At 41.6% G+C, this 16061-nt stretch overlaps 1 long non-coding RNA gene across 1 annotated transcript in view; it reads left to right on the forward strand.

The window, feature by feature from the left end:
* LOC119410275 overlaps positions 1-16061 on the forward strand; it is a 100948-nt gene that overhangs the window by 25370 nt on the left and 59517 nt on the right. Inside the window, exon 2 of the long non-coding RNA XR_005186830.1 lies at positions 10880-11062. This is a non-coding gene — a long non-coding RNA (uncharacterized LOC119410275). The remainder of the gene's footprint in view (positions 1-10879; positions 11063-16061) is intronic.

The following is a 16061-nucleotide window of genomic DNA, read 5'->3' on the forward strand; positions in this document are numbered from 1 at the left end:
GGGGGGCTAGCTTAGGGGATAACCAAAAAAAACCAAACCTCAAGTCGTTCATCTAAAGGGACAACAGACAATTGAACCAAATTATATTTTGCCATGTAAATCTAACTTAAACCAAGTTAGGACTGGAAAAATAGTTTAGAATGCCCTTCTATAGGTATAAATCCCTATATAAATTTTTCAGCATGACTCACCCTCTAAACTGGTAACTGTAGCTGATCTAAACCATGATAGCTTACACACCATGTGCATATAGGTTAAGGTCTTATGTAAAATCCCACTCATAAGCCCAACTAAAACCACAAAAATGCATAACACATAGAACCAGAATGGCACCCACTGGGAACCACCAGCAGCAACCTTCGCTGAAGGGACCTACAACTCCAACGTGGGTCTCCAATCTCCATCCTGTGGTGGCCTCTGCAGTTCAATCGAGGGAACCCCTCTGCATGCTGATCAATCAACACCTCCAACCGTTGTGGATTTACCGTTGTGGAGTATATGACTTTTTCCAATGGATTACAGACTTTGTTTCCAAGGGGTTAAAGCATTGCTACAATGGAATTACCAAGAACATTATGGAATTACCTAAACCGTTGTGGGATTACCTTCTTTGACTTTTGTTTTCCTCTTGCTGGATTACATCAAGATCAAGGACATTTGGAGGCGTAAGTTCATGTTGGAATTCATCCCCATGGACAGGCAATGATTTCCAAAGGGGGGAGTGTAGTAAACTCGGCCTCCGACCAAAACCTGCCTCTGAAGACCTTCATGGGACAGGAACTGTTATTTCATTGATTTGAATCCAGAAATGCAAATTAGCTCATCCAGAGACTGTCTAATTGTATCCTGAAGTAATCAATTGAAAGAACACTCTTCTTTTATATTATTACTATTTTACAATATCTTGATAATCAAAGTGTGTTTAGTTCATATCATTTCTAAAGTTAAAGTGAACCACTCATTTTAAATCAACTGTGAAACAGTATTAATGATTTTTTTTAAATCCTCATTTAAATTAGAAATCAAGTTAAATGTCTATTTACAAAGTAATTATGCATTTTGATTTTCTGTCTAAAGGAGAAGTAGTGATGTCGGTCAAAAGTCAGAGACAGTTAGAAAGAAGTTATTAGAACATGCTATATTGTTTTTAAACCTAGCAGACGGTAAAAAGAGAAACAGTGGCATCTGCGTTCCTTTCACTTCGCCATAACATTTCTCTGTCTGTACTAAATGTTCCTAAACATTACTGAATCCTCTGTTGACTTTTAATAACCCTCTGACATCACTAGAACCACCCCCTGTTGGTTGTTTCAACCAATCAGGAAGTCCTAAGTGACCGGAAGTGAGAACTCTTTAAAAGTCCACACTTCCTGGAACTAGGTAGTCTAGCCCGTCTTCTGGAGTCTACTCCATCTTACGGAGTCTACTCCGTTCTTCTGAAGTCTTGGATCTGAGTTGAACTCAGTCTTTGATGGAGTCTTCTCAAGCATTGTGGAGTCTTCCACTTCTGAGTGGAAACTCTGACGGACTCACAGATGCTTGCTTTGAATCCACCCGGGTGTAATGCCTCCAACTTCGAAGGGAGTTGAGCCTGTTTGTTGAACAGAGTAAGCCGACATGACTTCTGACAATGACCAGCCGCTCTTACCAGAGATGCTGGAAGGTAGCGTTGAAATGGACCCGACACCGGAGCTGATTTATCTACTGCGAAGGTAACGAGTCATCACGTGCTAAGTGTACCGGAGGTTTGAGCCGGTGATTGAAAGAAGCGTGCCAATCCTGGTCAAAAACATACACCTTTCTCCATCCATCTCTTCTTTAAACTCCTTCATTCCTTCCTTTAAACTCTTCTATTTTGCCAGTAATCTAGATGCCTTCAGAAATGTCTTGTTGTCTTATGCCAAGTTTTATTAATCAGAACCAGATCAGCTAATCATGTGTACATGTTTTGATGTTAAATTTTGATTCTGTTAAATAAATAACCTCATTTATTCTGATGGGTCAAAGGAAACTTAACGTCTCTTGTCACTGATTAAACAATCCTCACAGTTACCTCTTCACATGGCATTAATTTAACTTGAAAAAGAAAGAACCCGTTATATTTAAATAATTAGTAGTGAAGGTACAGCAAAGCTGACCTTGACACACTACAGTTGTTCAAATTTTTTCCTTTGAGTGACTTGGGGTGCTATCGCAGCTCTCACCTTGACTTTGATCTGTCAATATGGCTCTTTTGAAAAAAATAAAATAAAATAGTGAGGATCACTGCATTAAAGGGCCAGGCATGAGAATGAAGTCCCAGATACATCCAGGGTAAACTCAGGTATACAACCATTCTACAACTTACTCGCAGTTGCTTTATTGATAATTAATTCTTATTAATTTATTCTTTATCTCATTTCTAACCATCAATCTTCCAGGAAGCAGATGCTGGAAGAGGCTCTGCTGAATTTCATCCTGAAGGATTGCCAGTCAAACTTATTTTTTTAGAATAAAAATTTGTTTAAAAACAACAGTCCCAGTCCACAAGCATCCTCATTTACAAGTTCACTTATATTTTCACGTTATGATACATGTTCACGTTATTTATTGACTGTATCTAAAAATATCAAAGATACTTTAAATTTAAATAAAAATATGAAATAATACAATATAAAATACAATGACTTAAATCATATTCTTGTATCAAATCAGTGTCAGATGAGTCTGTCAAATAAGTTGCCTGTAGGGATTTTTAAGTTCCAGCAGGTGTCAGTATGCAGTGACACAGTATCAATACAGTTTGGCAATGTGTTGAAAGTCTTCATGATGCCTCATCGACCCATCATGCACAGATTATCAGAAATCCGAAACCAGACTTGAATCGTGATCCGGTAGATATGGTTGTTGTAGAGAAGGCAGAGGTCATCAGGAACTATGGCAGGCAGAGCAGAAAACATGACAACTTTATTCACTAACTTTATTTCACATTATTGTGGAATACAAACAGCTCCATTAGCAATTTGTTACCAGTCAGAGGCAGCTTAAAGACTGGCGGAGGGGCAGTCTGAATGAGTCCAATATGCAGGGGCAGCTGTGGCTGAGTGGTTAGAGTGGTCATCTTCCAATGGGAAAGTTGGGAGTCTGATTCCCCCAGCAGTCACATGTGAAGTGTCCCTGGGCAAGACACTGAATCCCTCATAGCCTTCGATGTGTGTCCCATCAGTGTATGAATGTGATCTTAAGCACTGATAGTCTCCACAGATTCAGATTAGCTTTGTAGAGATCTAGTAGAGTGTATGAATGTGTGTGTGGACTGTGGATGTAAATGAGGACATAGATTGTGTTGTAAAGCGCTTTGAGAAAATTGATTAGCTAGAAAGGTACAATTTTAGTACAGTCCATTTACCATTTACTGATCTTTGTGCTCATTTCACAGAACTGTTTTGTGAAAGTGCCTAAGAAAACCTTCATGAAACAAACAATCATTATATATACATCTTTAACCAATGAAATGTTTGAGCACACCCAATTCAAGATGGGCGATACAGCGAACTGGTCCTAAAAACACAAAAATACACCATGGCTCAGTCACTTTAAAGATATTGAGCTAAATTTAATCAATAATCTCCTGGATCAAAAACTACCTGACAAACAGACCACAGTTTGTGAGACTGAAGGGCTGTGTGTCTAACCAGGTGGTCAGTCGCTCAGGAGCACCACAGGGGACTGTACTCTCACCATCCGTTTTCACTCTGTACACCTCAGGTGTACACCAGTACACCTGGGGTGGCTGTGGCTGAGTGGTTAGAGCAGTCGTCCTCCAATGCAAGAGTTGGGGGTTTGAATCCACCAGGAGTCACATGTCGAAGTGTCCCTGGGCAATACACTGAACACCTTGTTGCCTCTGATGTGTGTCCCATCGGTGTATGAATGTGATAAAGCTCTGATTAGTCTCATTAGAATGATTTGTTCAATTAGCTTTGTAGACATCTAGTAGAGTGCTGTATGAATGGGTAAATGAGGACACAGATTATAGTGTAAAGCGCTTTGAGTACCTTGAAATAAGATAGGAAGGCGCTATATAAGTACAGTCCATTTACCATTTACCTCAGATTTCCAGTACAAAACAGACTTCTGTCGTCTGCAGAAATATTCAGCTGACTCTGCAGTGGTCGGGTGTATCAGAGATGGACAAGAAGTTGAGTACAGGGAACTGGTGGACCACTTTGTGGCATGGTGTGGAAACAATCATCTCATCTTGAATGTGAACAAAACAAAGGAGATGATTGTAGATTTCAGGAGAAACAGGAACAGGTCCAACCCTATTTACATCATGGGAGAAGAAGTGGAGGTGGTGGAGAAGTATAAATACCTTGGGATTCACCTGGACAACAGACTGGACTGGAAATGCAACAGTGAAGCCGTCTACAAGAAGTGACGGAGCAGACTGTACTTCTTGAGGAAGCTTCAGTCCTTCAATGTTTGCAGCAAGATGCTGCATATCTTCTATAAGTCTGTTGTAGAGAGTGCTATCTTTTCTGCCATCATCTGCTGGGGGAGCAGCACCAAAGCAAGTGACTTAAAAAAGATCAACAAGCTCATAAAGAAGGCTGGCTCAGTTCTGGAGACTCCTCTAGAATCTTTGGAGATGATTGTTCAAAGAAGGATTCTTCATAAAATGAAGAACATTATAGATAACCCTCAGCATCCTCTTCATCAGACTGTCATACAACAACAGAGTGTCTTCAGTCAGAGGCTTCTTCAGATCTGCTGCAAGACAGACTGCTACAAGAGATCCTTCCTGCCCACAGCCATCAGCATCTAGAACAACTCTTTAATGAAACCAGGATGATGAGTTACAACAACATTTAATTTCCCTCTGGGATTAATAAAGTATTTTTGAATTGAATTGAATTAAAGAGAACTGCAGAAGAAGAATGAAGCACAGTGGGTGAGTCCTCTAGTGGTGGCACGAAACCCAGAGACTTGTGTTGGTCTCTGCCAACCAAGGGCGTCAGAAGCATCCATAATGTGGGGGTGACACAATGATGTGTGTAATTGTGTGTGTGTGTGCGTGCGCGTGTGTGTGCGCGCATAAAAAAGTATACACTAGTGTAAAAAAAAGCAGCATTTCACCTAGATTTCCTTTAATTCCACATATTTTAAGCATGTTTCTCACCAAGTTTGTGTAAATTCAGCTGTGGATTTTAAAGACATTTGAACTTTAATACACTTTAGTACAGAGCGTCAGGTTGGCACTATTTGTGTTTAAGCCTCTTAAGCCTCCATGGTAAGGTCTATTCGGGGGTTCTGGAGAGGAGGGTCCATCGGATAGTCGAACCTCGGATTCAGGAGAAGTAGAGCGGTTTTCGTCCTGGTCGTGGAACACTGGACCAGCTCTACACTCTCAGCAGGGTCCTGGAGGATGCGTGGGAGTTTGCCCAACCAGTCTACATGTGCTTTGTGGACTTGGAGAAGGCGTTCGACCGCGTCCCTCGGGGAACCCTGTGGGGGGTACTCTGGGAGTATGGGGTACCGGGCCCTTTGATATGAGCTGTTAGGTCCCTGTATGACCGGTGTCAGAGCCTGGTCCGCATTGCCGGCAGTAAGTCAGGCTTGTTCCCTGTGAGAGTTGGACTCCGCCAAGGTTGCCCTTTGTCATCGATTCTGTTCATAACTTTGAGGGACAGAATTTCTAGGCGCAGCCAAGGTGTTGAGGGGATCTGTTTTGGTGGCCTTAGGATTGCGTCTCTGCTTTTTGCAGATGATGTGGTCCTATTGGCTTCATCAGATCGTGATCTACAGCTTTCGCTGGAGCGGTTCGCAGCCAAGTGCGACACGGCCGGGATGAGGATCAGTTGCTCCAAATCCGAGGCCATGGTCTTGAGCCGGTAAAGAGTAGAGTGCCCTCTCCGGGTCAGGGAAGAGGTCCTGCCCCAAGTGGAGGAGTTCAAGTATCTTGGGGTCTTGTTCACGAATGAGGGAAAAATGGAATGTGAGATCGATGGGCGGATAGTTGCAGTGTCTGCAGTGAAGCAGGTGCTGTACGGGTCTGTCGTGGTGAAGAGAGAGCTGAGTCAAAAGGCGAAGCTCTCAATTTACTTATCGATCTACGTTCCTACCCATATCTATGGTCATGAGCTTTGGGTTGTGACCGAAAGAACGAGATCTCGGATACAAGCAGTGGTGGAGAAAGTACTCAAACACTGTACTTAAGTAAAAGTAAAAAAATAAACAGACAAAAATGTACTCTTGTAAAAGTAGAAGTACCACATTAACATGTTTACTTAAGTAAAAGTAAATAAGTACTTGCTTTTAAAATACTTAAAGTATTAAAATTAAAAGTACTTGCTGAATGTATTACCTAATGTAATGGTATACATATCTTTAAGTCTGTGTACCATATGTATATTTTCTGTAATACATTAATAGTGTTGAGTCATTTTAATAAACAATGCTGCAGATAATACATATTTTTATTGTGTTTACTCTGTGACAGAGTTCACACTTGGACTTGTGATTCTGTGCATCAGAAATTCAGGGATGACCTGCAGAGTTAAATGTCATTAAGCAAAATAAGAAAGAGGAATGATTTTACCTTTGAAAGTTTCTATTTAACACAAAGCAAAACCAATGTGTCATTTTAACTGCAGTAAACACATTTAAGTAAAAGTTGTCTGCCTGAAAAAAGGAGCGTTAGACACAACTAACAAAGGAACAGGCTCTGATCATTTCCACTGATATTTCAACTCCAGTTTGTCATCAACTCGAGTTAAAATACTGTCTAGTCGACCTTGTAATGGGTCAATATTGACCAATATTTTAACTTCCTGACACCATTTTTAAAACTTGGACCCAAGTGTCGAGACATTTGGAGACATCTCATCTCCTGTCCTAACATCATGAACTGACACATTTTAATATTGCAGCAAGAATTTCTTGTTCAAGTTCAGAAGAAGTTGGTTTTCAAAGATTTTTGAGTCCAATTTGGCTCTTTTGGGAGAGAGGAGCTGTCCTGTTGTACTGAGCAGTCTTTCAATAAGGCCCTGGGTGGAGCATACCTTCTGGCTGACTCTCTTGCGGTGGAATACATTTTGGGTGCGTTAGCGGTGCTACAGGTGCACCCAGCTCAGTGACATATATACTAGAATATATGTCATTGGCCCAGCTCTTCTTGAAGGTGGGTCTAATGTTACCTGCCCACTTTGCAGTGATTCAATGGACCAGCTCCCCTCTCACCATTGGTTACTTTCAAAGTAACAAACAAATCAAAAAGCCGCAACATGAATGTAACTTGTAATGCAGCACCTTATAGAAATGTAGTGTAGTAGAAAGTACAGATACTTGATGGAAAATGTAGTGAAGTAAAAGTATAAAGTACCCACATTTAACTCTACTTAAGTAAAGTACAGATACACAAAAAATGTACTTAAGTACAGTAACAAAGTATTTGTACTTAGTTACATCCCACCACTGGATACAAGCGGCCGAAATGAGTTTTCTCCGCAGGGTGTCTGGGCTCTCCCTTAAAGATAGGGTGAGAAGCTCGATCATCCGGGAGGGACTCAAAGTAGAGCCGCTGCTTTTCCACGTCGAGAGGAGCCAGTTGAGGTGGCTCGGGCATCTGGTTAGGATGCCTCTTGGACGCCTCCCTGGTGAGGTGTTCCGGAGACGTCCCACTGGGAGGAGACCCAGAGGAAGACCCAGGACATGCTGGAGGGACTATGTTTCTCGGCTGGTCTGGGAACGCCTCGGGATTCCCCCGGAGGAGCTGGCCCAAGTGGCTGGGGAGAGGGAAGTCTGGGCCTCCCTACTTAAGCTGCTACCCCCCGAAAGCCAAAAGCATGCATGACTGATTGGTAACTCTATATTGTCCCTAGGTGTGAGTGAGAGAGTGAATGGTTGTTTGTCTCTATGTGTCCCTGTGATGGACTGGAGACCTGTCCAGGGTGTACCCCGCCCCTCGCACAGTGATTGCTGGACATGGGCACCGGTGACCCCCGTGACCCAATATGGAAGAAGCGGGTGAAAGATAATGGATGGATGGATGGATTGGACATGACACAATTGGCTGATAGATGGATGAGCTATGGATTGTTTATTTAAAATAAATTATTTTAAATGATTTTGCACCATGTGTGCAGCTCACAAGTGCAGGGGAAGCTCCGCCTGCAGCCTGTCATGATCTGGCCTGGCACTTGTCATGACAAAGTTTACTGAACTTGAACTGAACTTGAACTGTACTACTGTATCCCTAGGTCGTGGTTTTTCACTTATCACAGGGGGGGGCAGGGTACTGAACACCCGTGATAAACAAGGGATTACTGTACTGAAACTTACCTAAATACCTCAAGGGCATTTAAACACGAAGTTTTCTCATGAGTTTGAACATTTATGGTTTAAAGCAAATGAACTACACTTACCCTCTTACAACATACTATACAACACCTCTAAACAAACTGCAAACTGTGTAGTGAACTTAACCTGATGTCAAAACTAAGCCTAAGGTCAAAACCCTTGACCTTAAGAACCTTGTGGGACAGAAACTGTCATTTCATTGATTTGAATCCAGAAATACAGGTTCACCCATCCTGAGACTTTCTTTCTTGAAAATCAAGTGAAAGAACACTCTCTTTTTATTATCATTACTATTTTACAAATGTTGATAATCAAAGTGTCTTAGTTCAAACCATTTTAGATGTTGCAGTGAACTAATCAATTTTATTAACTGTGAAACAGTGTAATGATTTTTTAATCCTCATGCAAAGTTAGAATTCATGTTAAGGCCTGTTATAGAGTAATCATGCATTTTCTGTTTTCTGTCTTTGAATGAGCAAGTGTGCGTTTTCCAAGGTCAGGAGTCGAAGCAGACATGTGTCTTGTTTTACATCCTCTCAGACGTCAACGGAGAAGTTGGCACCTGTTTCTCCAAACTCGCCAAAACAAAACTCTCTCTGTCTCTGAGAACAGTTTTAATCTGTTCCATAACAATTCTTGCTGTTTTCTGACTTCTAGTAACCTCTTACATCACAAAACACACCCCTGTCTGGTTGATATTGACCAATCAGGAACGCTCAAATATACCGGAAATAGAGCTCTTTAAAATGCCGGTACTTCCTAGTTCTCTCAGTCTGAGAAGTTCTAAGATGTTCGCAGTTCTGTGAAGTCGTTTGGGAGAACAGAAGTCCAGCCATGATAAGGCTCTTCCGAGTTTGGATTATAACATCTTCCACCTCTGAGTGGAACTTCTGAAGGACTCCACTCATGTGAAGTCCACTTGCTGAGGTGAGCTTGTGTCGGATGGAATATCGTCACTACTTCGGACGAGTCACAGCCATCCTATGGAGACGCTGGACAGGTAGCGTTAACTGGAACTCCATATCTGCTGATTCATCTTCAGAGAGGTAATGAGTCAAGTTTACTACCAAGCGTACCGAGGAAAAGCTGGGTTCGAATGGAGAGTGTCGGTTCTGGTCAACACTCCCCCTCACACACCATCTTTTACTTCCTTTAAACTCCATCTTTCCATCTTTAAACTCTCCTATCTGCTAAAATCATTACAGATAATTTTTAGAAATGTCTGAAGCAAAGTTCTCATCCACCGCCATGTGGATAATTGATCATAATTGTACAGCTCGCTGATTAATGATGTTGTTATTTTCATATTTTGCCAAATTAATGTAAATGTTTGATGTTAAACTTTGATTCTGTAAAATAAATGACCACATTCATTTTGATGGGTCAAAGATAAATGACGTCTCACGTTACATTTCATTAAATTCAATGCACGTTTTATTCAGTCCAGAAAAATGAAGAATCCGTTTTAATTGATGAATATATCTCAGCATCTGTTCATCTACAACTGTAAAGTTTCTTGTATTTTAGTCACGTGTAGACTTAAACACTCATCAGTGGCCGCACGCCTGTGAAGAACACCAACAGATAAGGTGCATGAAATGCATGTCAGTTGTTTAAGAGGCACTTCCATTCCCTCCTTTGCAAAAGAAATCCGTTGCCTGATTAAATAAATACAGTTGTCCCTCGTTTATTGCGGGTGTTAGGTTCCAACCCCCCACCTACAGTAAGTGAAAATTTGCAAAGTAGCAATGTTATATTTCTTTTAGTATTTTATATATTTTAAGGCTTTAGAAACCCTTCCCACACTCTTGCAACGTTCTAAACTCTTAAACCTATGTCATTTTAACAGCATACATGTATGTATCTAGATGAAGGAAGAGGGTTACCTGCATCATGAAGGACCTCACTCACCCAGCACACACACTTTTTGCCCCACTCCCCCCAGGAAGGAGGTTGAGGAGCATTAAGTGTAGAACCACTAGACTGAGGAACAGCTTCTACCCTGAGGCTGTTAGACTCATGAATATCTAACTAGAATAATCACTGTGAAAAATCACATCATGTTGCTGCTGATCTGTTTCAATGTTGATGTGTTCATGCGTGCACATCCGCTCACACAGACTCATGTTCATGTTTGTGCTGATGTTCAATGTTTTTATGTTATGAGTGCTTAGTGTATATTTAGTTGATGTTTTTCTTAGTTCATATCTTAGATGTTATTACTGTTTTTCTGATACATTTAATTGTTGGATGTAACTGGGACCCTGTGTACATAATTTCACTCCACCACATGTACCACATGAGATGCGAAAGACAATAAAGAATCTCTGACTCTGATGTACTGTATATGTAGCTGGTAAATTTTACTCACCACTCTACAGAACAGCAGCAGCTCTGTTACAGTCCTACTCTGTTACAGTCCAATTCTGTTCTGGTCCGACTCAGGTCCATTTCTGCAGTGACAATCAATGTTCTAAAATTTTAAACCTACTAATTTTAACAACATACTTATATGTAACTTCTAAATTTTACTCACCAGCATGTCTCCGCTCCGAGGTCCTTGTGGGCCAGTTGCAAGAGATGGAAAAAGCCCTGGTGAGCTCCGGATGAAGCGCTGGACCTTCGGCCATGTGCATCCTGCTCAAAATCCTCATGGGCCGGCTACCAGTACTCAAGATTCAGGTCTGGAGGTCTGATTCTGCTCTGGTTCAGGTTCAGTTTGGTGAGTTTCGTGCGGCTCTGCATCCGCTGGGCACCACATTCACTGTAACAAGCGCCAAATTTTTTCTGATCAGATCAAAACTTTCCCTCCAGTTTTTCAGCAGAAGGAAACGGGGCTTTTGGGTGGGGCACTGTTGACTTCTGGGAAATGTAGTCATTATGAGCATGGATACAGTATAGGCTTATTGAGAGAAAACAACAAAATGGTGGTGCCTGTCCGAAGTATTTTATTTTTTCGTTCATTTTTCACTGTACAGTACTGTATCCAGTACTGTCCCAATCACGTGAGTAATATTAAAGTAGGCATTCATGTGTCCTGTACAATTTTGTTTTGTACAACATTATGGACTGTACGTCCACAAACTGTGATGGAGAGAGTCTACGAAAGTCAAACTACGAAATAGTCAGGGACTACTGTTATAGTTTATTAGGAGTGTCTCTGACTGACTTTTCATGAAATTCCTCATTTTCCTGCCTCCACACATCATCAAAAAAGGAGAATCACACATGTAGGACAGGTTTACATCAATTTGGTCATTGAAATGGAGGTGTGTCGGGGGGGGGGGGGGGTATTTAATGTGCCCTCAGTTCTATGTTTGTTGGGATCATTGAAGGAAAGGAGTACGGAAACGTAACTGTGCACAATTTGATAAATCTGAATATTTTTGTGTGTACACACTTCTCCAATTTGGTCAGTTCACTAACTTTCAGTATGAAAGCTGCAGACTCATTGATACATGAGGCCCCATATCACCAGACTGTATCACTGAATTTCTTGCACCAACAGAAAGAGACAGAGCAGCTCTTCATTCATTCCTGGACTTAACCTCCATGTACATCAAGTTTTTAACCAAGTTACACAACAAGAGCTACTCTGAATAATTACTAGTGGTACTAGTGATACGGGGAGGCTGTGACTGAGTGGTTAGAGCAGTCGTCCTCCAATGCGAGAGTTGGGGGTTCGAATCCACCAGCAGTCACATGCTGAAGTGTCCTTGGGCAAGACACTGAACCCCTCATAGCCTCTGATGTGTGTGCCATCAGTGTATGAATGTGACCTAAAGCACTGATTAGTCTCATTAGAATGATTTGTTCAATTAGCTTTGTAGAAATCTAGTAGAGTGCTGTATGAATGGGTGAATCAGGACACAGATTGTAGTGTAAAGCGCTTTGAGTATCTTGAAATAAGATAGAAAGGCGCTATATAAGTACAGTCCATTTACCATTTACCATTTACTATTGTAAATAGACTGATGCAGCAAACAAAAGTTTCAATGATCTCAAAACAACACTTCTGAAAACCCAGCACTTGTGGTCTACAACCCTGAGCTGTCATCATTTATCACAACTGGCCTCAAACAATGAACTGGGAGCAGTTCTGACACAGTCCAATTCAATTCAGTTTATTTATATAATGCCAAATCACAGCAGAAGTCTTCTCAGGGCACTGAACAGAAACAATCACGTACATACAAAAGCCAGTTGGTAAAAGTTATCTATGTAAAACACGTTGTTGCTTTTGCTTCTTACACCCGATCTCCGGCCAAATAGAAGTACTCCACGTTAGAAATAAAGGCTCTCACTTGTGTGGGCAATTTAAAGATGGAGAACATGGAGACCAAGATCCATGTTCAGAATGAATCAACAAGCTCTTAGCCACTCTGCTAAGCACCAATGAAATGAATAGAGCTAGCATGAGAGTTGCACGCTGGTAAACCATGGACCATCTACCTGCTGGGGGGGGATTATAATCGGTTTCCATGCCAGAGAAGATACTTAATTCCTCCAGTGACTTAAATGTCTTCCTTAGGGTCTCCTGTCTGTGGGATAAATTGTCCAAACCACTACAATATACTCATTTTGATGTGAAGCTCTACTCCAAGCTTCCCACTGATGACAATGCTTCCCCCCTCATTTCTACAGCTGAGCCCAACCACCGTAAGGTAGAAGCTCATTAAAGCCACTTGTACATGGGATCTTATTCTTTCTGTGACAATCCTTAGCTCTTGACTATAGGTGAGTGTTGGAAAGTAGACAAACCAGTAACTCAAGAGCTTTGCCTTTAAGGTCAGCTCCATTTTCACCACACCAGACTGGAGCAATACTTTTATTACTGTGGCTGAGGCCACGATCCGTCAATCTATCTCCTGCTCCCATCAGTCAGGAACAAGACACCCAGATACTTGAACTCCTCCACTTGGTGCAGGAACTCATCCCCGACCCAGAGAGCATTACATGTTTGTCTCCGGTATAACTCCTTGGAAATTAAGGAGATCTTTCATGCTCCCTGTAAAACAACCTCCCTCTTCCTATCCTCCTCCTGTTTTAAAGGATTGAAGTTGTCCCACCTCAGCCCAGTGGACTTTCTTTTCTCTGTTCTATGTTAAAACCTCTGCCAGCTTCCTCCCCTCCTGTAATAGCACCATCTCCACTCATCAATAATGCAGAGAGGGTAAGTACATGAGACCAAAAGAACTGATGTTTCCTGCAGATGGCTGTACAGGAAGGGGGTGTTTGTAAGGGTGTGTGTTTAGCTTCACACCTCATCTCCTTTCTGAAAATGTGTTAATATGCACAGGGAAGATTGTGTGAAGGGGTGATTGCCTCATCTCAGTAGAACACAGACAAAATGAACCAAGTAGCTGACAGCAGGGAAACACCACATGCTCTCACATGCATGAAGCTTCACATGCTCATGTGAGTGAGTCTTTGTGTACCACGTAAAATGAAGTTGGAATTCAGAGAGTCAGAGAGAGTCAGAGATTCTTTATTTTTTTATGAAAAACATCAACTAAATATACACTAAGCGCTCATAACATAAAAACATTGAACATCAGCACAAACATGAACATGAGTCTGTGTGAGCGGATGTGCATGCATGAACACATCAACATTGAAACAGATCAGCAGCAACATGATGTGGTTTTCACAGTGATTATTCTGGTTAGAGATTCATGAGTCTAACAGCCTCAGGGTAGAAGCTGTTCCTCAGTCTAGTGGTTCTACACTTAATGCTCCTCAACCTCCTTCCTGAGGGGAATGGGGCAAAAAGTGTGTGTGCTGGGTGAGTGAGGTCCTTCATGATGCAGGTAGCCCTCTTCCTGCATCTAGAGGTGTAGATGTCTGTGATGGTGGGGAGGCTGACTCCGACAGTCTTCTGTGCAGCCGAGAATTCCTGGAGAAAAATGAGAGGACATTCTTTCTTAAGACAAAGTGAGACAATGTTATTGTGTGTGTGAGGGGGAGGGTGGGTGGGGGAGATGGGGGGGGGGGGTGACCAAGATGTGAAAGAGAAAGGAAGAAAGTGTGTATGAGTGCTGCTCCTGTATGTTTCTGTCCAGAAAGAACTTTGTTTGTGCGGGAGGAGTTCTGAGAACAATGATGGGTCCTCGTCTTTACTTCCTTTCCCTCTATTGCCCCTTTTCCATTAGTACCGGTACAGGCCGACTCGACCCTACTTGGCCCGGTTCTGAGGCTTTTCCATTAGTACCGGTACTTAGCACCTGTTACTATTTTCATTACCCTTGGCTCTGTGGTTCTAACCGGTACGAAGAGGTACAAAAACGTGACGTCAGTACACTGTCGGTCACTGATTGGTCGGGGGCGGAGTCGGGGGCGGAGTCACTGGATCCTTCAGAAACGTTTTAAAACAATAATCCGCCATTTGCAATTTCTCGGACTGGAGCAGCGGCTGGACTTATTTTAAAGATTTTAAAAACAATACTGACAACATCTTGGTCTAATGTTGATGTGCTGGCATTTTTTGTGCTTGGTGGCCGACAACATATTTCAGAGCAAGCTGGATGAAGCTCTGCTGGTGTACCCCGATCCTCCCTCCGGAGCCTCCGAGCGCCAGACCGGGCAGGGCGTCATCTCCCCGGCTCCAAGTTCAGCTGGTCACCGCGGAAGATCCTTCGATGTGCCGACTCGGAGGCTCGGGTTCTGGATACCAGCCTTGTGTGCTCAGAGCTCCGCAGGTCACTGCGAAGCTGGAGATGGGGACTCGCAGATGGCCGTTGCCAGACCCCGGCCACGCGTAATCATGAAGGCTGAATCCCGATCCCACCCGGCAGTCAGGCGGACTGGACAGTCTAGGATTTATATATTTTTAAATAAAATAATATTTTGTTTTTATACAAAAAAAAATGCTGAAGCGATTTAAAAATGATTATTATTTTTTTACACGTAAAATGTTTTTTAAAATCGCTTCCACCGTTCGTCGCAGACCCGTCTCTGTCCACCTGTCTGCGCGGGTCGGGCCTTCATGATTACACGTGGCTGGAGTCTTGGAACAGCCTCTGTGAGTCACCAGCTGAGCTGGAGCTGGGAGGATGAGCCTCCCAGCCTCCTCCTCTCCGGAGGACAGGATCGTGTGACTGCGGGCAGTGTCGTGCGAGACCAGCAGAGCGTTGAAGATTAATAAAAAATAAAAAAAAACGGTGCCAGCTTCATCGTGAAATCCTGTTTTCACTTTAATGACTGTTAACTCAGCTGGAAATCATAAAAAGACACAAAACTATTGGATCTCAGAAATATTTCCCTCAAACATGTTTAAAGAAAAGAGACGACCTTCAGTTCAACTTTATTTTAACTCACAAATGTACAAATCACAAAACAAGAACTTTAAAGCAAAGCTAAAAATAAAATGTATATATGTGAACAAGAAAGGAAACCACACATCTAAAATGAACATTAAAAGTAGACACAATGAGTGCAAATACATCAAATGATGATGAAAACCTATAAAAATTTAAATGTAATGTTTTTGTAGAATCTGGTTCATCAGAGTTTTAATTTATATACATATATATATATATTTATATCTATAAATAAATATAGATAAATATATATGTATATATATATATAAATACATATATATGTATATAAATATATATGAATATATATAAATACATATATATGTATATAAATATATATGAATATATATAAATACATATATATGTATATAAATATATAGGAATATATATAAATACATATATATG

This window comes from Nematolebias whitei, chromosome 5 (genome assembly GCF_014905685.2).
Source record: "Nematolebias whitei isolate Nwh7 chromosome 5, NemWhi1, whole genome shotgun sequence".
Taxonomy (NCBI): Eukaryota; Metazoa; Chordata; class Actinopteri; order Cyprinodontiformes; family Rivulidae; genus Nematolebias; species Nematolebias whitei.